Below are 23,320 nucleotides of genomic sequence, written 5' to 3' on the forward strand. Positions count from 1 at the left end.
CTGAACTCCTCGGGCCACATGTGAACTGCTACTACAATGGGGAAAACTCAAGAAAAGTTAGGTCACATGATTGCCTCACCACACCGGGCTTGAGGCCATGGCTTTGCACACCAGCAGCTCCTAAAATAAATAAATAAATAAATAAATAAATAAAATAAAATAAGATAAAATAAATAAATAAATAAATAAATAAAAAACCCAAAGGGCAAAGATCCAGCAGCATCAGCACGAACCTGAAAATCCCTGTGCAAGTTCCAGGTATCCTGCCATGGCCAACTACTATTGCATACATTTAGGAATTGCAACCATTGCATGAGATCCCATTGCATGAGAAAGGCAAGGGGACCTCGACATTTAGGAATTGCAACCATTGCATGAGAAAGGTAAGGGGACCTCAGGCCGCAGGCAGCCTGGCCTAGTGGGAAGGGAAGGGGCGGCCTGGGGCAACCACTCTGCATGCAAGATTAATTAAGTGACCCAGCAAGATCGGATCTGATGAAGAATCACTTGCTACAGAGGAAGTATTACAAAATAACTTCCTTCAAGGCAGACAGCTTCTCCATAGGCAAGTGGCATGTTTTAGCAACGATATCCATCTGGATCCCAAATAAAATGGGAATATGGCAGAAGGTATTGCATGCCAGCTTCCAGCCCCCTCTTGGGCAGGGGGCATCTTGTGCTGCCATCATAATACGTAAATTTACAGGGCCGACGCTGGCCAGAACCCCTAAAGAAGTTCCGACAAAGCTGCCTCCAAGCCAGCTTCCTTTTCCGACACACACACTCTGTGTAATGCAAAAAACACACTCCGTGCAGCACACACACACTCCATGCAATGCAACTACACTCCGTGCAACTACACACTCCGTGCAATGCAAAAACGCACTCCGTGCAATGCAAAAAATGCACTTCAAGCAATGCAACTACGCTCCAAGCAATACAGCTACACTCCATGCAATGCAACTACAAACTCCGTTCAATGCAACTACACACTCCGTGCAATGCAAAAACGCACTCAGTGCAATGCAAAAACACACTTCAAGCAATGGAACTACCCTCCATGCAATGCAACTACACACTCCGTGCAATGCAACTACACCCTCCGTGCAATGCACACACACTCCATGCAATGCAACTACACACTCCGTGCAATGCAATAACATGCTCCGCGCAATGCAACGCAAGCAACTACACACTCCGTGCAATGCAACTACAAACTCCGTTCAATGCAACTACACACTCCGTGCAATGCAAAAACGCACTCAGTGCAATGCAAAAACACACTTCAAGCAATGGAACTACCCTCCATGAAATGCAACTACACACTCTGTGCAATGCAACTACACCCTCCGTGCAATGCACACACACTCCATGCAATGCAACTACACACTCCGTTCAATGCAACTACACACTCCGTGCAATGCAACTACACACTCCGTGCAATGCAACTACACACTCCGTGCAATGCAAAAACGCACTCAGTGCAATACACACTTCAAGCAATGGAACTACCCTCCACGCAATGCAACTACACACTCCGTGCAATGCAACTACACCCTCCGTGCAATGCACACACACTCCATGCAATGCAACTACGCACTCCGTGCAAAGCAACAACATGCTCCGCGCAATGCAACTACACACTCTGTGCGCTGCACATACCCTCTGTTCAATGCAACTACATACTCCGTGCAATGCTCACACACTTGGTGCAGTGCAACTACACATTCCGTGCAATGTGCCCACACCCACACTCCGTGCAATGCAACAACACACTCCGTGCAATGCAACAACACACTCTGTGCAATGCACACACACCCTCCGTGCAATGCACACCTCTGTGCAATGCAAATGCAAATCTCTCATGCAATGCAATGCAAATGCAGCCCGTGCAGCGCTGTGCCCTGCAATGCACAGAGCAAACTGCAATGCGGGCACGCAAAGGTGCTTTCTCCCGCTTGCATATTGCAAACATGGCGCCTGTTACATCCCTCGCAATGAGGGAACCACCAAAAGGCCCTCGACACTGGGCCTAAGTGTCCAAGTAGAGCAATGGGGGAGCATGCAGCTGTCCCACATAGGGACCAGTCCTGCAACCTAGGCATTACCGGCACTATGCACTGACCAGCTGAGCTATCTAGGATGATCCCTAAAGACGCAGGACAGCCTCAGCCTGACCCCTGTAGAGGTCCAAGGTGATGTCTGAATTATCATTCCTGCTCCTCTTTGCCCTCCTCCTGGATTGCAGCCTTCAAAAATGCTTCCTTCTGGAAGAAGGCACCTGGGGCGTCCGCAAATCATCCCCTGCAGGAGAGGCAAGCTCTGGAGGCATCTGCAAAACCCTGTCATAGTCTGCAAAAAACTAAACCATGTAAGGAACCGGTGAAACTAATGCTTCATGGACCACATGGGGACACTATTCAGGCCGGAAACGCTTCCAGGCCATCAAATTCTAGGGCAAAGCCCTAGGATCACCTGCTAGGCCAGGCATAAATGTCTCCAGTGAAATAGCAGAGTTGAGGTAGCCCACAGCCTGTCCAGGTACCCCTGCTTGCCCTTTTAGAGGGAAGCACCCCTTCAAGAAACCCAAAGCTCTTTTGCCACAAATGGGCCGAACTACAGAATAGCCCAAAAGGAGCAGTTTGTTTTGTTTTGTGATAACAATGGCTAAGAGGGGGATATGAACCCTGTCTCCCAGGTCCTAGTCCTACACTTTAGCCACTAAGCCACAATGGCTCGTCTCTAAAATGGCAGTCGCCACTATCAGGGCAAAACAAACTTAACGAAAATAAACTTGTTCAGAAACAGCATAGTTCAAAAGCATATACAGAGTGCTCATAGCCATTGGAGGCACAGGGAGCCTCTGCCGCCCTGTCTGCCTCAGATATACATTAGCAGCAACTGAGCCTGCAAGCAGGTACATTCTTATAGAGAGGTCAGAGACTTAACAATTAACTGCTACCTGTAGCAGACTTAGGCCTGGAAGTAATGTGCAGGCCAAATAGGCCTCCTGCCTCTGCTCTTGAGAATCTTAGTCTCATAGCAATATTAAAAGAACTCAAAACAGGGCTCTCGCCCAAGGCTAGATCAATACTTGGCCAACAGCGCTGCACACACCCAAACAAAGCCAACCTTCAGGGGTGCTATAAATGAAAATGATTCCAGCCAAGCTGGGAACAGCCCTGACTAGCCCCACAACTTACAACAGGAGAAATGGGGGAAACCTATTCGCGAAAGAAAGCCCCTACCAGGGGCCCTCTCCCTATTGGGAAAGGCAAGCCACAGATACAGGGAGAATCTTCCCACAGGGCAGGGTAAGGGGTGGGGTGGGAAATCGAACAGGAAAAGAGGGGAATTAAATTATTTAAGGGACTAAAGAGGATTAAAAGAAGGGGGAAATAAATAAATGTAACCAGACAATGAGAAGATTGCATTACTGTCCTCCAGACAGTCCAAGCGCTCCATGTGATCCGGTGTCCACAGCAAAAGAGAAAGAGAAAGCTGTGGACGCTGCTTATAAAGCCATTGACCCCACCCCTAAATTGGCAACATCAAATTTGCCCCAGTAACAACATCCACCTATTTGCTCCCAGGCCTCTAGCGCCATCTATGGCCTAGCCACTAAAATGGGGTTTTGTTCGGCCCCAACCGCAACACGTGCTCTCTTTTATGTGAACACGCTATATAAAGAACTGCAAGTTACGATGCATAAAATACCACAATATATACAAAATCGGGTAAAAGAATCAGCCTGAGAAACAAAGACACACAATTTATAAAATGATTTTAAAATAATAATAATCTGTAAACTCCTCTTCTCCCTTCCCAGCTGTTTCTGGGGCACATCGCTCACAGGCAGGGGTTTGTTTGGTCCCGTCCCCCCAGATAGAAACAGTGAGGGTGTACAGTATTTGCCTGCATGTTACCTGAAGATATGTTGTTTGACGCATGAGCTGGATTGCACAGAATTTTTTAATCGGGAGCATTACAAGAGGAGGGTTTTTGAAGCACCAAGTATCCCAGCACCGAACCAAGTCCATAATTCAAGTCTCTCAACTGCAGACAAATGGATAGACCCCAAGCTGAGCAGAACAAATGATCTGGTCTACACAGCAGAGGGGAAATTTCTCAGGCTGAGCAATAGCTGACAGCCACTGGGTAGATTTGAAAATTCATAACAATTTTTCTGCAATGGCAAACACTGCGGAAACAAAGGGAAAGTCTCTCTCTATCCCCCTCCCCCCCCCCAGCAAAAGTGCCATAGGTCTTTAAATCTGTCTGTGCTTCAACTTTGTCATGCGTAACTGCCATGTATACATGCACCATCCATACTCCTTAACTCTTTTAAACCTTCACGGTCTCAGTGCAGTTGGCATGAGTCACCTGAAATGACAGTAGAAGATGCCAAGGAGATGTCAAGCTGATTGCAAAGGTCAGCAGCGATCCTACGGTTTCACCATAGCAGCAGCGGAACAGCTGTCAAGGGCAGAGGTTATGCCTCCTTGAGAATTTTGAAATCCACTGACCTTCATGACCGCTTGGAGACACCCAACAATGTTCCCCGTGTTTAGCTGCTTTTATGGTTGTGGGTTGTATCCCACAAAGTCATCCTGATGGCTCAAGGAGTCGGACTTCCCTTGGGCCTTACCAATCTGTTCTGGATCCACCCCAACCCTCAGGAGCAGATTTTGGAGGTGCACAGGTGTGTATATGCAGAAGGAGTCCTATTGCATAGACAGAAGTTCTTGCATTGGCAGGAAGACTTGGCGGGCAGAACCCTCTATTTTATTCTTATTGTAAATCACTTTGAGGCTTTTTTTTGTGGGAAGTGATACATAAGTTCAACAAACATAACCTGGCCACCAGTTAGCTATCGTAAAAACAGAGCGCTGAATTGGGAGCAGCATCCTGATGGAGGCATAGGTACATTTGTACAAGGGAATCAGGTAGCGCTGTGGTCTAAACCACTGACCCTCTTGGGTTCGAATCTTCACGATGGAGTGAGCTCCCATTGCTCTGTCCCAGCTCCTGCCAACCTAGCAGATTGAAAGCACACCAGTGCAAGTAGATAAATAGGTACCACTGCGGCGAGGAGGTAAACAGCGTTTCCGTGCGCTCTGGTTTCATCACGGTGTCCCGTTGCAGCAGAAGTGGTTTAGTCATGCTGGCTACATGACCCGGAAAGCGGTCTGTGGAAAAACACTGGTTCCCTTGGCCTGAAAGTGAGATGAGTGCCGCAACCCCATAGTCGCCTTTGACTGGGCTTAACCACCCAGGGGTCCTTTACATTTACTTTTTACCTACAATCGTACAAGTGCAGTAGGGCTCCCTCTTTCCTAACTTACCTTTGCATTCCCTTTTTAAATGATGGTGGTCATGATGTTGCAGTATCTTTACTACCACAGAATTAAGATGCATTTTTTTTTATGTGGGGAAAATTACCCACGGCCAAACTTAATTGAGAGTATGCAGTCACTTCATCAGGTGTCCACGGGAAGCATGAGAAATTTGGACTTCCTTTATGGCAAGCCATTCTACCCATTTTATTTTATTTCATTTTTTTTTACAAAGGTATTTCTTTAAATGAACTGTGCCTGATGTTGTGCTGGCTTGCATCAAGCTATGGTATGTCACATCTGCTACGCACAGTAGTTTATGTACTGAAAAACGATGAGGTGAAATGGAGGTCAGGAGGATACTGTAAATGTTATTCCTGCTGTGCATGGGAGTTTATTGCCTCTATGCATGCATTTATGGGGAAATCTTCAATTTATTTTACATTTGTGAATTCGCATAACGGGCTCGATCCTGAGAGGTGCTGAGCAACTCCAGCTGCCGTAATCATCTTGCAGGATGGGGGCCCCAAACACGCACCAAGGAGTCAAATGCTAACAGCTTTGCCATTTGAACATTTTGTTCAGCGTCGCTTTTAACGAGACACAATACCCACCAAGCCCCTCGACCCAAATGCAGTCTCTTGGACTGTTTGTGGAAATGTTTTGCTGCCTTCCAAGTTCTGTGGCTTGGATCCATCCATGGTTGTAACTTTTAATTGCTTCTCCTGCCCTCACTGGAAGATAATACACGGAGGAAGAGAAATTCACGCATACAGGGAATCAGACCAAACATAAGAATAACCACCTGCACAGGAAAGGAAGCCCGAATGTTTTCTTTATTGACCAAGGTCCCACGGCTAAGGCTGTCTCCCCCAGCCAAGCTCCACTTATAGTTACCCTGGTAGGAATCCAGAGTAACTAAAATGTATAAACGAGAGGATAATTGCCCCATAAACTCCTTATGTCAATCATTTTGTTTTATTCATTTTTACATGAATAAACATCTCTCCCATCTGTCCAACAGTACGCAGTCTAATTATACAAAAAGCAAGATTTGGCAGACAGAGAGAGCGCGACAGACAAGAAAGACACAGAAAAGTAAATAGCTGAATAAATAATGGGATGGGCTAGAAATGAAATGGAAAGATATTTAACAGAGTGTTTGGTTCTGGAAGTTCAGCTTCCCCGTGCAGTCACGAAGACTTGGGCAACCGAATTTCACTATGAGAACTTGGGGCAAGTGGGGCTCAGCTTTTCCCCACCTGCCTGCCTCCTCAGTTAGACCCAGCCCAGCACAACCCATCAGCTCCCCTTCCTAAGTGTTGTCCTTGTAGAATTCAGCAGGGAGTAGAACTGGGACAAAACTGGAATTAGTGGAATCTGCCTGTCATTGCCTCTGATTCCATCTCAGTTGGTTAAAGTGAAATGGTGGAAGATTCAATCCCTGTATGGAACAAGCTGCATATTTCTGCATCGCAAGGGGTGAGACGAGATGATCCTCAGGGTCTCTTCCAACTCAATGATTCTATGAACCGATGAATGTTGGGTTCCCTGGTTTCCCTCTATCAGTCACAATGGGAACCAGCCACCACTGGGGGAGATGAGAAGCTTCTTCATGTATTCAGTTTGAACATGCAGGGAAAGACCCACAGAACCCACTGGGCTGGTTCCCCTGATAATATTGATCCGCACTAGTCTGAAGGGGGCTGGCATACTATTTTTGCACATTCCTCTACAGCTGATATGCCTGCAGAGGGCTTATGACAATATATATTGTGTGTGTTGATGTGTTGTCCTGTTAAAGGTTTGAGATATGTCTGACTTGGTGCAACTGAAACTACTGAAATTTATCGGTGAGGAGGCACTCCAGGCAGAGCTGGCCCTACTGTTGGACAAAATGAGGCTATTGCCTCAGGTGGCAATTGCCGCAGGGGGGACAGCAGCAGCAGCTCCCAGCTGATCCTCTTGAGCTCCCTAGCCCTTTCACTCTGTTGCCACATGGCCTCCCCTGGTCCCCCTAAACTGGCTTGCTACCTCAGGTGCACTGTGGGATGCTCTCCTCTACAGAGTGTTGGAATCAGATCCTGGATATGGAATGGGGAAGAGGGCACGGTATCTTCACCATCTTGTCTTGAGCTGACTCAGAGGTGCCAGCTTCTCAAGATGTTTGAGGGCCCCCCCAAGTGCAACATCTTAAAAAAATCATTTGGGGTGTGTGTGTGTGTCAAAGTGTCTTGGCTCCCAGGAGCCGGCATCGATGCCCTGACTCCTGCAGTTATGCTCCAGAAGAGGACGGCCATTTGTAAGCATATCAGAATAAACCACACGGCTCCCATTATTCAAAATAATAATTGTATGTATATCATTGTATGCAATGAATTGGAAAAAAATGTTAAAAATAACATTTGTAATAAATAAATAAATCAGAAGCTTTTCTGTTAGGAATTACAGGTTCTGACATCCCAAAAGACCAGGAAAGACTGTTTATGTACGCGACAACAGCTGCAAGGATGCTACTAGCCCAAAGATGGAAAGAACCAAGAGTCCCAACTTGGGAAGAATGGCAAGCCAAACTGCTGGACTATGCTGAAATGGCAAAACTGTCCGGGAGACTCAGGAACCAAGATGATAACAACTTTAATAAAGAATGGGGAAAATTCATAACTTAATTAGACCATTGTAAACAAATAAAAACATTAGCTGGACTTTAAAAATAACTTTTAAGGAAACGAGACAAGGATAATCTAGAGGGATAAAAACTGTGGAGAATATAATGATATGTAGCCTTAGAAAAATTATTTTAAGGACCCATGCAGGGGATGAGGGGAAGTAACGAGATTCAGAGAATCTCATATATGGATATGTTAAAGTTTTTTCCTTTTACAGTGGAAGCTAAGGTTGTGAACGTGATCCGTGCAGGATGCACATTTGCAACCTGCAGCGTTCGCAACCTATGTCTGTGCGTCTGCGCATGTGCGGATTGCGATCCGGCGCTTCTGCACATGCGCGACCGCCAAAACCCGGAAGTAACCTGTTCCGGTACCTCCGGGTTTTGGTGGTCCGTAACCCGAAAAAACTCACCCTGAAGCGTCTGTAACCCGAGGTATGACTGTACTTTAAATTTATTCTTGTAAAAAGTAATAAAAAATATTTCCAACAACAACAACATAATTGTGTGCACTTCCTTGATGGTCCAAGATAGCAAACCCTTGTTTGGCCATGAAGCTCACTAGGTGAGCCAATCTTTCAACCTTCGCTGCCTCATAGGGTTACCACAGTGCCTCCATTTGTTCATGATGTTTGGACTTAGGTCCAAGGCCTCTGAAGCCCAGGGGCAAAGGGCATGTAACTGCCAAACATGCAGCAACGTGTGGGGCAGTAGCAACAAGCTAGCCACTCCAGAGGCTGCACTGGGTTCCAACCCTCAGAATGGCATTGGATTGGCTGACCTCACTGCCATTCTCCTCACTGGAGAAAGTTCAGCCAATTGAAATGGTGTTAGGCAACTGCTGGTATTGTGTGCTGGCAGGGTCCCTTACCCCATTGGCCAGACGGTCACCTAGGCAGCTAGGCTGAAAGGCATGGTGGAGGCAGCCAGGTAAGATGGTTGGGCGCAAGGGAGATGAGTATTGGATGGGAAGATAGCAGGTCTGTCACCCAAGAAATCTAAAAAAAGGAAAAGGACTGGGGTAGCCATGGTGGTGTTGGACCACCCTCGTCCCAGAGGTCCTGGAGACCCCCTCAAATCCAACAGTGCTTTGAGAATAAATAAATGGTAGTAATCCTCTGCGTGTTTGCTCAGAACTAAGTCCAACTGACTTTAATCGGACCTACTCCCAAGTGCATAGGATTGCATGCCAAGGAAATGGATCAATCTCCAGCGATTTCAGCAAGGATCTTTGATAATCTGCAGCTTATTCCGTATGCATTTCACAGGGAGCGGTGAATACTAAAATATTAGAATGTCAGCATCTCAGCTGGAACCTAATGATAATGTTTAAACTGCAAATTCTCGTCCAAATAAATGATTTATAACGGAGAATTGGGAGAGGTTCAGATGACAAGATGAAGCCCATGTGTGTGTGTATGTGTGTGACAGAGAGAGCTTTTTTCACCCTTTAGGCCGTGAGTCTGAAGAGTTATGCACCGAGGCAAAATCGTTTGATATCTCCATGCCACAATTCCCCAAAGTAACTTTACCAAGCTACCAGATAAAGAACAAATAAACATACTCAGTAAATTGACGAAACTACAGGCCAGATTGACCGAAATTCACCAACAGGGTCAACAAAATGCAGTAGAAACAACACACAATCAAACCTTACACTTACCAGCTTTTTCCCCAAAATGCATAGTCAAAAAGAGAGCTACTAATGGAACTTTCAAATGTATAGATGCAGAGCTTCAAATCCAGCCGCCTTTAGAATATGAAATGGCAAGGAAAAACTCCAGTAATGAAACCACAAATTCCTGGCTGAGATATCAAATATTAGCTCCAAACGAAATAGGTACCCCTACTTTAAGTACTACAAAGGACCTTAACATTGCCGAACAAAAGATGACCTCCAACAGACCTGACACACTGAGCTCAACACCAAATGAGGCCAAAGAAATGGAAGTAGAGACTGAAAACAGTCCAACTGTCCATAACAGCCCACCAGCCACAGAAATTTCTCAGGAACAAGGAACAGTTAAGGAAGAAAATCAAGAAAGGGAGGAAACTTTAATTTCCCGCACTTTAAAAAAAAATCTAAGAGATCCACCACCATGTTCCCCACCGAAAGCAGCGACAAATGGCTGTATCTGCACAAGACAAAATCCCTCGCTAGACTTAATAACAGAACTAGAATGACTAAATGCTGTCAACCAGCCACCAACTCAAAAACGGACCCTACGCTTGCTGTCCTGGAATATCGCAGGATGGGGAAACAAAGGCGGAGACCCAGACCTAATGAACTTCTTTAAAGATTTTGAATTAATACTTCTACAAGAAACATGGTCAACTAGAGATATCAAAATCAACGGATTCACCTCCTATACGAAACCCGCATCGAAAACAAACACGAAGGGCCGGCCGAAAGCAGGGTTCTGTTGTATGATCAAAGACAACTTAGGGTTTGAAATCAAGCAACTAGAAGAATGCTTACCACTTGCACAAGCTCTACTTTTAACCCAAAACAAAGATTCTTTGCTACTTGTAAATGTCTATATCCCCCCAACCAAAAATAACAGCAGCAGTGAAAACTGGTCACAACTAACCTCTTATATAGAAAACTTGACCGATAAATACCCAAATGCCTCACTGATAATAGCAGGTGATTTTAATGCCAGAGTAGGAACCAACAATGAACAACTATGTAGCAAACTAAATTGGAATACTGATAATGATATCGCACATGCCCTGAAAATAGGACGATTCTCCAGAGACAGGGTTGTTAACAACGAAGGCTTACGCCTACTTGAATTATGTAACAACTTTAATTTGCAGATTGTAAATGGTTCAACAAAAGGCGATAGAAGCGGGGAGTTTACATACTTCTCCCCCCGAGGATGCAGCGTCATCGACTATATTCTTGTCCCTTATAATATTATAAACTTGATCATGGACTTCAAAATTGGAACGCGCACTGAAAGCGACCATCAGCCATTATCGTTGTCTATTAACTTAAAGGACGAAACCAAAATCACTAAGTACAATACCATAGAACCTTCTCAATACAAACAAATGACCCAATTAAAATGGTCCCAGGAAATGAGTGTAGCAGTGGGGCAAAAACTTACAGCCAACTTGAGAAAACAAGTATTATCCAACTTAAAGATCACTAATTTCTACAGTGATATTCCGAAAATTTATAATGAAATCTTCCAAATGTTTGTAGAGCTTAGTACTCCACCTAAAGTTTGGGTACTTAAACATACCGCTAGCCCTTGGTTTGATGATGAATGTTTCCAGCTAAAAAGAAAACTGCGCCAAACATTTAAAAAAAAAATAGAATTAATGGGCTTTGGATCCTAGGGACTGGACGTCTTAATGAATGGGTGGCTGTAAAGGACTTCATGGGGCTAGAAGCACTTTAAAGTGCAAGTGTTTTTATTATGACTGTCTGTCAGATTTCTTTTTCTAACAATGTCTCGAAGGTTTCTACAGCCTTATAGCACACTTGCTTCTTAATTTCACCCTAAGAGACTCTCGGGTTACGTTAATGCCCAGTAGCTTCTAAAGCACATTTATATCCAATGCGCTAATTTTTTCCCTTTAGGTTTTTTTTTTTTTAAAGCATATGTATTAACAGAGCTATACAACATTGGCTGGCTGCTACAAATTGCCTTCCCTGACACATCTCTCTTATATAGGAGATGCCACTCCTGGGCTTCCTGTAGAGAAAGCAATAGCTGGGTGAATGTTTTATTCATACGTAATATCTGGATTCTCCTTGCTTGTATTTTTAAGTGTCCACAGATCACGGAAAGGACATGATTCACAGGCCTCTCTTTCTCTTTAAAAAAAAGAAAAAGAAAAAAGCAGGTGATTTATTATGGTTGTAAAAAGCCTTTTTGAGATGGCAATGCCTGAGGTAAGTTGTTTAAAAGGAAAGCCTATTTTTACATGAATCCTGGAGCCCTTGTATAAGGGTTGTTCTGTTGATTTTCAAAATGATGGTGGTAAAAGGGGGTGGGGGTGGAATCTTACTATCATAGACAGTGACTTTGTCAACTGCTATGAATCAGTTTAGTAGCACAGTACTTATTACCATTATTCGTTACTATCAGTACTATTTTTCTAGAAAAAGAGGTACCACAACCCACCATGAATTCTTCTCTAGTTCTCTTACAGTGGCATATGTGAATGGCCTATGTTACAAGCATTAATAAACTGACTGACTTTCTTATAATAGCAATGGTGCCCACCTGAGAGTTGTCGGAACTGAGTTCCGGTAAGTTCTGGCTTTTAAAAAAAGCCCTAATTGTTATTATTAAATTTCTCCTGCGATTTATTTGAGGATCATAGGGCAGTTTACAATATAAATTAATTCTTAAATCCTGTTAGAATGACGGAGGGTATAGGCACTTTGGACCCTGTTCACACAGCATCCAACTTTTTTGTACCTGAAATTGAGGCACGGTGAAATCCCCTAAAAGGATGTTACTTTTTTTCTGTATGCCACAATAGCTGTGAGAATATTGTTAGTGAAGAATTGGAAGAAACAAGATTTACCAACTATCGAAGAATGGCAGATGAAGATGATGGACTCTATGGAACTTGCCAAACTGACCGGGAGACTCCGAGACCAGAGAGAAGAGATGGTGGAAGAAGACTGGAAGAAGTTTATTTGAAAAAATATGTTACTATTTAAACCTTAGAATAGCTTTGGAAGTGGATATAGGCTGTAGGGTTAGAAGTAGAAGATAGGGTATTTTAAAATAGTATTATTTGTAAGTGATAAAATGTGAAGTTATTTTAAGTGTGATTAAAAAAAAAAAAGATGGTTAGAAATTATGATATATGTAAACTGCTAATGATGAAGTAAAATGTAAATCAGATAGGTGGGACTTGGGGAAGCCCACTTAGCAATGTTTAAGAAAATAAGGATATGACAATAATTTGTTTGTATTGTTTGTGCTTTCTTATTTGTGTTATAAAATGAATAGATAAATAGGTACCGCTCCAGCGGGAAGGTAAATGGCATTTCGGTGTGCTGCTCTGATTTGCCAGAAGCGGCTTAGTCATGCTGGCCACATGACCTGGAAGCTGTACGCCGGCTCCATCAGCCAGTAAAGCGAGATGAGCGCTGCAACCCCAGAGTCATCCGCGACTGGACCCAATGGTCAGGGATCCCTTTACCTTTAATATTGTTCAAGGTGGCTTCTTGTTGTTTAGTTGTTTAGTCGTGTCCGACTCTTCGTGACCCCATGGACCAGAGAACGCCAGGCACCTCTGTCCTCCACTGCCTCCCGCAGTTTGGTCAAACTCATGCTGGTAACCTCGAAAACACTATCCAACCATCTCGTCCTCTGTCGCCCCCTTCTCCTTGTGCCCTCCATCTTTCCAAACATCAGGGTCTTCTCCAGGGAGTCTTCTCTTCTCATGAGGTGGCCAAAGTACTGGAGCCTCAGCTTCAGAATCTGTCCTTCCAGTGAGCACTCAGGGTTGATTTCCTTCAGTGTGGAGAGGTTTGATCTTCTTGCAGTCCATGGGACTCTCAAGAGTCTCCTCCAGCACCATAATTCAAAAGCATCCATTCTCCGGCAATCAGCCTTCTTTATGGTCCAGCTCTCACTTCCATACATCATCATGGATCACTGCCTTGCCATGGCGAAGGGGCTTGAAGAACTCAGAGAAGCTATGAACTATGCCGAGCAGGGCACCCAAGATGAATAGGTCATAGTGGAGAGTTTTGACCAAACGTGATCCACCTGGAGGAGGAACCGGCAAGCCACTCCAGTATCCCTGCCAAGAAAACTCCATGGACAAAGACAAGGTGGCTTACAATGGTTAGACCATACTGTCTACTGTGGTGGTGGATCTACAGGAAACGGTCATAACTTGACTACTTGAGTTCCAGAGATGGAAACTGGGATATTCTGCATGAAAAGTTATGGTCCTTACCTAAGCTTGCATGTCTGAGCTCACCTTTAGACTCAACGTCTCTCACCAGCAGAGGCTCTCCTGCCCTATTGGACCACTTCTCCATTTGCTGTTGGGGACACCTGGTGAGCTACAATGGGAAATAATAGTATATTTCAGTATAATGGGGAAAATTCTGACTCCAACAGACCATTATGGAAATACATTTCCACATATTTTTTTGGAGAACTACCAAGATTCTTGGCTTTCCAGAATTTCACCCATCTATTTTTTTTTTAATCTTCTGACCTTCAAGCTATATTTATAAGCAGATGAGATGTCCATTAATAAATATTTCATTGCTCATTTGAGGGGAACCAGGTTTTCCGCAGGGCTCAATCACTTCATCTTCACCACTGTGTCCATTAGCATTCCAATTTGTTCAACTAATATATATCAACTGATGGAAGGAATTCTGGGAGACCACACCTGGCATCCTGCACAATGAAATAACACAAATCACCTAAAGGTACCAGGTTTTTCACATCAGTTGGAGCCATAAATGACCAGGAATGGAATAACATGCACATTCTTCAATAGTCTGTTGAAGAGTTTCAGGATTTCGGATACCAGAAGTGCCTCTATTGCCACCTGCTGGGCTTTGTTGATTCATGAATAGGATCATTTGGTTCTTTTCCAAATACAGATTTGGGGTTATTGCTGTCCGGAATGTCTCTTGTACAAACAAACTGGCAAATGAACTCTATCCCCCACCCTTCGAGTGAAGAGGGCTGCTTCAGAAATAGGAACATTAGCTTTCGGTATTAATTTATAGAGCTAATCTCTTGCAAGTATTTAAAACACATGCCAGCTCACACAGCTGAGAATTCCTTGTCTCAACTGACATTTTGTGTTGAACAATTCTTCTCTCAACTAATCAATCATCTCTTCCCACCCCCCCCCCCCAAGTTTTAAGTGATTTTATATGGGTCACACATGTGTACAGTATTATTAGTATAGTGTGCATGCACACACACACACACACACCCTGGCCAAAAAAAATCAACAACAGTTGCGAAGAACGCTGGACAGTCCTGAATGAAACGTGCTATTTTCCTCCTGCTTTTTGAAATGTTTTTCATTGACTTAGTGAGTATGCTTAGTATCGCCACCTCAGACATAGCTCTGAACGAGACACAATTTATGGAAGCATGATGAGATATAGATTTCAAGCTTGAAGGGGCGTGTGGAGCCTGGAAGTTTCGGATGAATTCATTCGATTATTTTAAGTGGTAGCAAATGGAAACATCTGCGAGGGGGCCGTTTTAATCCACTTCCAAACTGTGTTTCTGCTTTTAAGGATTCTGTTGTAAAACAAAGAAAAGCAAAAGGCATTCGAGCAAAGAAGGGTATCATTACAAATCGAAAACTCAAAAAGAGAGGTTTCGCTAGGTAGATACAGGGAATAGATTAATGAAGTGCAATATACGTGGATCCCAACGCTTTTTGAAACACTGTAAGGATCAGCAAATGTAAGATGAAAGCAATATGAGGACATCCATTTAAAAACTGATACACACACATATGAGAAATAATATTTATTTATTATATCCATTGTCTCATAATATGAGCTCTTAAGGCAGCAATTAGCAATATGTCAACATAAACCAATCATGTTGAAATATCCACCAAAGAATAGGGATGGAATGAGATTTGGTTTGGATTGGATTTTTATCCAAACCTACCTAATTCACCCTTTCTGAAACAAAACACAAACTAAAACACAGCAAACCTCTGAAATTCACCCTTCTCCTTTTGTTTTTTTGATGCAGTTCTCCAGATGTGTAAACAAAAATGTGCACATTAGAGAAAAGGGTGCACAAAAAACATATACATTAATTAAGATAATATATATGCTGTTTTATATTAGGGAAAACTTGGAAAAATGTGTCTTATCAAGCACAATGTGTATGTTAAGAGAAATTTGCACAAAAATGCTGGTGGATTTTTTGAAAAAGATACTGTGAACCAGCACAGAAATGAAGAGAATTGAAGACTGGAAAAATGAGAAACAGAGAATGGACAGATCCTTCCACCCCTGCTATCAAGCTGGAATGAGGATGGCAGTGATAGTGTCCCGCAGCAAGGAAGCATCACTGCAGGGCATTCTGGGTAATTGTAATAGTGGTTGCCTGGCATCCCTCAGAGCACTAGGAAAGGAGACTCAGGAAAGCAAGGCCTGAAATAATGTGTGGTCAACAGCTGTTTAAGGATACTATCTGTTGAAGGAGCGTCTCCACCTCCATCGTTCAGCTGAGGTCCAGCTCCGAGGACCTTCTGGCTGTTCCCTCGCTGCGAGAAGTGAAGTTACAGGGAACCAGGCAGAAGGTCTTCTCAGTAGTGGCGCCTGCCCTGTGGAACGCCCTCCCATCAGATGTCAAAGAAATAAACAACTATCTGACGTTTAGAAGTCATCTGAAGGCAGCCCTGTTCAGGGAAGGTTTTAATGACTCATGTTTTAATGTATTTATAATCTATTGTTGGAAGCCGCCCAGAGTGTCTGGGGAAACCCAGCCAGATGGGAGGGGTATAAATAATAAATTATTATTAGTAGTAGTAGTATTGATGCAGCAGCAAAGAAAGCTAACGCTATTCCAGGCTGAATCCACAGAAGTATAGGGTCCAGATCACAGGAAGAAATAGTACCACTCTATTTTGCCTTGGTCGGACCACACCTGGAATACTGTGTCCAGTTCTGGGTGTTGCAATTTAAGAAGGATGTTGAAAAGCTGGAACGCATGCAAAGGAGGGCAACCAAGATGATCAAGGGTCTGGAAACCAAGCCTTATGAGGAACAGTTGAAGGAGCTGGGTACGTTTAGCCTGGAAAAGAGGACACTGAGAGGAGATATGATAGCCAGCTTCAAACATCTCAAGTGCTGTCACATGGAAGCGGGAACAAGCTTCTGTTCTGGAGGGTTGGACTCAAGTTACAAGAAAGGAGATTCCGACTAAACATCAGGAAGAACTTTCTGACAGTAAGAGCTGTTTGACAGTGGAACGGTCTCCCTCGGGAGGTTGTGGGCTCTCCTTCCATGGAGGTTTTTAAGCAGAGGTTGGCTGGCCATCTGTCATGGATGCTTTAGCTGAGATTCCTGCATTGCAAGGGGTTGGACTAGATGACTCTTGGGGTCCCTTCCAACATTACAATTCAATGATACCAATCCTGCACATCTCATCTCCTTAAAACTCACCTTTACTGTGCAGCCTTAGGCTTAATCTCTCAGTCTTCGCCACCAGATGAAGCCTGGGTATGTGAAATGCATTTGCTCGAATGCTCACCCCCCCATAAATGCTCACCCCCCCATTTAATTCCCTTCCTTTCTCTGTTGTCCCCCACTGCTGAAATTTAGACTGTAAAATCTCGAGGTAGGAAACCAGTGCGTTTTTGTGTTTCTTGCCCTTTGAAGTGCCATAAACTTTTATGGCGTTCAGTAAGGCTTCAATCATATACACCGGTATCAAAAGAATTAAAATGCATTAAACCCAGTGGGATTACTTTGAAGCAGGCATCTTCTAGGGTTGAACTGTCCATTTAGCCCTGGAAAGATCTGATTGTTGCTGTTAATCAATAAGGCTTCGGTCAGCTTCATAAAGGTGCTTCTCCATTGCTCCAGAAGGCCTCCCTCAAACATGGTGGACTCTGGAATTTCACTCCCAATCACCCCAGATTCCAGACACTTTTGAAATAGCTGTCAACTTTTTCCTTTTCGTGCGAGGAATCCTATTCAGAATAAGGGAATTTCCCTTTAAAACGGGGAAACGTTGACAGCTATGATATTGTGATAATTCAAGTTGGCACAAATCCATGCGATAAAGAGATGACATTGTAAACCTCTGCATTATCTGGGTTTTTAAAAAAAACGAATTATGACAGGGTTGTTTTTATTATTTTTTAGCAAAATGTTAAAAAAGGATTAAAGGCATCAATTAATACATTTACATATAAAATCTCCCAGAAGATAAAATGAGTGCAAGGCAGAAAGATTACAAAGGCCAATCCATGACACATGGTGTGTTTACACATGTACATTAATGTCATTTTCCACTTCAGTGAGTAAAAGCAATTATACGGTGTTCACATTTTCTAGCTTGATGCGTTTTTCGCCATATGCTGCCCAATTTTGTCTCTCTGTTCAGAAATCAAGCAGGGAGTAAAGATGAAATCACATCTAAGACAGATATGATCGATTCTGAAATATGTATGCCTTTTAAAAATTGCCAGAGGTTTACGTATTCTACTGTTTGTGTGACTCCATTCCTTACCTTGCTGCATTAGGATTTATGCTTGATTTTTTTTTTTTTTTAAATCTTTGGAGCTGGATCATGAATTTCTCATGCAATTTCCCTCAGCGGACAGGAATTTTGAGTAGCAGCAGAGTAACAATCTGATTTATTACCCCATGAATTATATGGCTCCTAGTTTAAAAAGCTTTGATTAACATCAGTTGCTATTTGATCATGCTTATCAGCCATATTTAAATTTAAATTATTTTCTTAAAGAGCAATATACTGCTTTTCCCCATTATAGCAGGAATAGGGAACCAATGGCATTCCAGATGTTGAAATTGCAGCTTCCATCATGGCCAATGATGAGGAATTGTGGGAGTTGTATTCTAATAACATCTGGAGGTCACCAGGCTCTCCATTCCTGCCTGTAAGTAAGTTCTGACCTGTATACTAAAAATATTAGGAGATTAAAGCGACAATGTTATGCCCAAGTATCTGTGAGTAACCTCTGTTTAACTTAATGGGACTTACTTTTGAGCATACAGTCACAGGGCTGCATTATACACTGTGTTTTGGCATCTACAGCCATTTTACTAATTTCTGGCCAGAATCCAGAGATCCCTGTAGATGCCCATGAGATTCTGAACAACACCAAGCCTTACACCATTTCCTTTTCCAAAATGAAGCTCGTTGGGCTGCTCCAGAAAGTTCTCTGAATGCGACGGACAACTTTTTAAATGCAAATTGATCGCAACAATGAATATACAGTGATTGCAGAAGAAGAAGAAATGACATGGGTGGACTCAAATTATCACTGATTGTTTTCCTTTCCAACAAATAACAAAATTGCTGTGTGATTTTCAGTCTTTCACCTCTTAACTGAACATTATTGGTTAATTTGAACCTGTGCACAGTTCCTATAATGTCAGTCTGGGAAGCAAGAGGTTCAGAGAGGCCTTTCTCTTCTGTATTTCTGCTCTGTGTTTTCATTTAGATTAGCTTTTTAGCCTTGATGAAAAGGTGTTTGGCATTAATCTTTATATTCCCCCACCCCCAAATCAATAATTTGTTTTTCAAATAACAACAATGTTAAGGATAACAGCCCAGAGCAGAGAATATCTCCTAAGCACTATGTTGAATTCCTCTCTTTGTATCTTAAGGTTTTAATACTTATAAGCAAGTTGCCCAGATAATGTTTGCTATTGTTTGGCATATCAGTAATAAAGATTAACAACCTACTTTATACAGCTGTTATAAGAATAGAAATGTGCGTGTGTGGGTGCCCCAGATTTTTACATGTGGCTCGTTAGAAGATAAGTATAAAAATATTTAATTTTTCTACTGCTGAATGTCAACAACTGCAGTATTATTTCTAATGCACGATTATCTTGGCAAATAGGAGGCACTCCCTGTGGAAGGAAATGGAAGGAGCCGCCCTCCAACTATTAGGTTTGCACAGATGACAAAAAAAAAAGACTGTTAGAGGATCAAGGACAAACTTTTCAGCTAGTGGAGGGAGTTGTATAATAGAGGTTCCACAAAGGCTTTGCGATTTCCACCTGCCTATGGAATTGCTAACAGTTCTGTCATAGATAAAAAGAAAGTCTAGCAAGCTAGACGGCTTTTTAAACAAAATGTTTTGCAAGATGCCAAATGGTTTTCAAGACTTTTTTTTTTTTTGCATTGTCTGGCAAAAAAAATGGAATTTAAATCAGTTGCATGGGTCTGGCACATGGAAAGTGTGATGATGAAGAAAAATAGTGTTGATGCGTCACAATACAGCCAACATCTCTGAAAGCAAGGAAAATGAATTCCTGCTTTCTTTTACTCCTTTAGAATGGATATTTTTTTTAAAAAAAAGATAGAGGAGAAAGATAAATGAAAATGGCCAATTGGATCTGAGCTTATGCCGCTGAAAAGCAAATTAACTGTGGGGAAAAACGTTGGTGTCAATGTGTTCCCTAACAACATCATAAAAATTACCACTTGTCATCATACAAACTACTACAAAAACTGGCACAATTTGTGCTCAGTGTTCATTTTGCGTGTCGAGGTCCCCAAGCCACTCCCCAAATAACTCACAATGAACACTTAAATTTTTGTTTAAGGTTTTTGGCATAATTTTGGCCACAACTTTATTTAAATACAAAACCATGAGTGGTTGTTTAGGCATTGGTTAAGACTATCTGTCCCCCCGCCTGGGGACAGAACTGACTTCCGGGCACCACTGAAAGACAGTGCGGGGGAAAGCAAGTCGGGGAGAAATGGAGCTGAGTCACAGACCCTCAATTATCATCCGCATGCTCCCCAAAGGCTTGCCGGCCCTAGTCCCATTCCAGGGATTGGACGAAAAGATGGCAAGCCCCAGGATTCCTTTAACGGAATTCCCTTTCCGCAGCAACCATGGAGGGGCAGGCCCAGCCTATCCTAACCCCTCCTCCACCAATTTATAACCAATGCCTAACCGCAACCTTACAAGTTGTGACGATTTGCTACGCAGTAGGCCCAGCCAATCAGCCAGATGGACAAAATTCCTACCAGGCCCCTGCCCCAACGGCAGATGACCCCATGACAGGCATAGCAAGGTCAATGTAACAACCCCTTACTCAAGGGCGGGTGGGCAGGTGATCCGTTGCACACAGCAAAGAGAAAGCTCCAGGCTGCGTGCAGAGTATTTAAACATTTTACCTCTCCCACCAAAATTGCAACATAACTTTTACCCCAGCAACCCAGTGAACCAATCACTGCCCCAGGCCATCTTTAGAGACCCTGCCTGGTAACAGAGGGGTGGCTCAGCAGACCCCACCGCAACACGTGCTTTCCATGAAGGAGAACACGCCTTGCAGTAATGTTTTGAATTTTGGCACACTGTTGCTGGTGTGCTTAGGATCAGGGTCTTGACAACAGTGCTCTGAAGGCTGACCATGAATTTAACTCATTGAATTCAGTTTTAACCTCCCAAGTGCAGAAGATATAAAATTTCTCTTCTGGATGGGTTTATGTTTCACAGAGAAAGGAAGCGCAAGACTTGTACTTCCTGTTCCCTTCAGATCTTGGGCATAGCCAAAGGTACTTTCAGTGCTGGAAAAGCTCCTTTGCTGGCTGAGGTTTCTTCTGTGAAGTCATGATGATCAAAGTGTTATTTTGGGTTTATGCAGTGCAGAACTTCAGTACAGGAACTGACCTTTTGATTTAATAAATTGAACATGTTTCCTCTTCTGTGAATTTGAGGTGCCATTGATTGATCTGAAAATCTTTCCCCTCAAAGGATATGGATTTCAAACACTATTTGAATAAACTTAGGGGTTTTGAAAGAGGTTTTTCCCACTTAATAACCTGTGATACTATTTCTTGTTTTCATTACAAAGTAAATTGTGAAACATGATAGCTTGGCAACGAGAAGCAATTGAATCTCATTTAATTTTAAATTGTACAGGGACCTCCAGCACACTTCATATGGAGGCACAGATGCTGGCGACAATTCTCTCAGAATAGTCAAATTTGTCATAAAACACCCACAACCAGCTTTGTGACCTTAGGTGAAAACTCAGACAAGATTCAGTTCTTTCCTGCAGTTCAGGTGGTTCATGGTATTGTTTAACAATGTAGGTTAGATTTCGCCCCATATTTCCGAATAACTTCACTGGCCACTTAATAAAACACTTTCTTTCAGCAGAAAAAAGTATATATTCCCTGCTTTTTGCGAATCTGTTAAACCATATTTGGTTCTTTCATACTTTTAACCCTCTCAACATTCATTGGAGAAGAGCTGTTCCAAATACAGTGGTACCTTGGGTTACGTATGCTTCAGGTTACATACACTTCAGGTTACAGACTCCGCTAACCCAGAAATAGTACCTTGATTTAAGAACTTTGCTTCAGGATGAGAACAGAAATTGTGCTCTGGCAGCACAGCAGCAGCAGGAGGCCCCATTAGCTAAAGTGGTGCTTCAGGGTAAGAACAGTTTCAGGTTAAGTACGGACCACCGGAATGAATTAAGTACTTAACCCGAGGTACCACTGTACAGTAACAGCCATTATAATGCTAAATGTAAACAGCTGTCCAGGGCTTCCTTGACACTCCTGTAACCGAGGCTGTGTGTCCTCAGCAGGGCTTGCCCTACCATTAGACAGGGTGAGGCAATTGCCTCAGGTGGCAGATGCTGGGGGGAGGGGGAAAATGGCAGCTGCCCCTCCAGCTTTTATTTCTGAGCTTCCTAGCCCTTGCCCTTTGCTGAAGATCAGGGTGATGTGTGACACAGGTGATCTGAAGGATGCTGACCTATTGCCAATGTTGACATAAGATTCAACTCCTTCTCCAGTCAGCTTTTGTATTGTACAGTGGTACCTCTGGATATGCACACGTCCGGTTGCATATCCTTCAGGTTATGCACGTGGCAAACCTGAAAGTATTTTTCCAGGTTTCGCCCTGCATGCATGCGCAGAAGCCCTCTACGCACCACATGCATGTGCAGAAGCGCTTTACCGTGCCGTGCTCATGAGCAGAACTCCAGGACGGATCCTGTGCACAACTGGAAGTACCACTGTACTTTGAATTGGGGTTGTTGGTGGTGCAGGGAGGTGCCATCTTGTCCTTTGCCTCAGGCAGCAAAATGTATTGGTCCTCAGAATCCAAATATGCCTGTTCTGAACTCAATCCATCAGGGTAAGCATTTTGGCTTGCCAAATGGAATTATCCCAGAGCTCCTCCCCCTGTACACTGTTCTGGGGATTCTCCTGACCCCATAAGAAGCCATTTTGGGGGAAAGGCATGTAGTGCAAAGCTTTCACTGACATGACTCGTCCCACCTTCTATAAGCAAAACGTTCAAATCCATTTTCCTTTTTTGCACAACACTTACAGCTAGAGATGACCTCTGAAGGCCTGGATTTGGTAAGACTATCCCAGCAAATTTGGATCTAGAAGATAAAGGGGGGAACACATGGAGCTTGATCGGAGCCATTCCAAAGAGGAGGGGAGACTTGGAAATGTGACCAGAATATGAGAGAGTTGAAAACACCGAGTCCTCTCTGATGCTTAGACTTGTCATATACAGGTTAAGAACTTAATTTGTTCCAGAGGTCCGTTCTTAACCTGAAACGGTTCTTAACCTCAGGAGCGCTTTCGCT

General features: G+C 43.3%; 2 long non-coding RNA genes across 2 annotated transcripts in view; both read left to right on the plus strand.

Annotated features, from left to right (window-relative positions):
• Positions 1-23,320, plus strand: part of LOC309380740 — a 134,022-nt gene that overhangs the window by 86,993 nt on the left and 23,709 nt on the right. The window lies entirely within an intron of this gene.
• On the plus strand, positions 8,941-22,269 carry LOC309380687. Its single transcript, XR_014173031.1, has 4 exons — positions 8,941-9,062; positions 12,233-12,271; positions 19,591-20,238; positions 21,038-22,269. It is a non-coding gene; the product is annotated as an uncharacterized lncRNA (long non-coding RNA).

The sequence above is a fragment of the Podarcis melisellensis genome (genome assembly GCF_964234715.1).
Source record: "Podarcis melisellensis genome assembly, chromosome: 11".
Lineage (NCBI taxonomy): Eukaryota > Metazoa > Chordata > Lepidosauria > Squamata > Lacertidae > Podarcis > Podarcis melisellensis.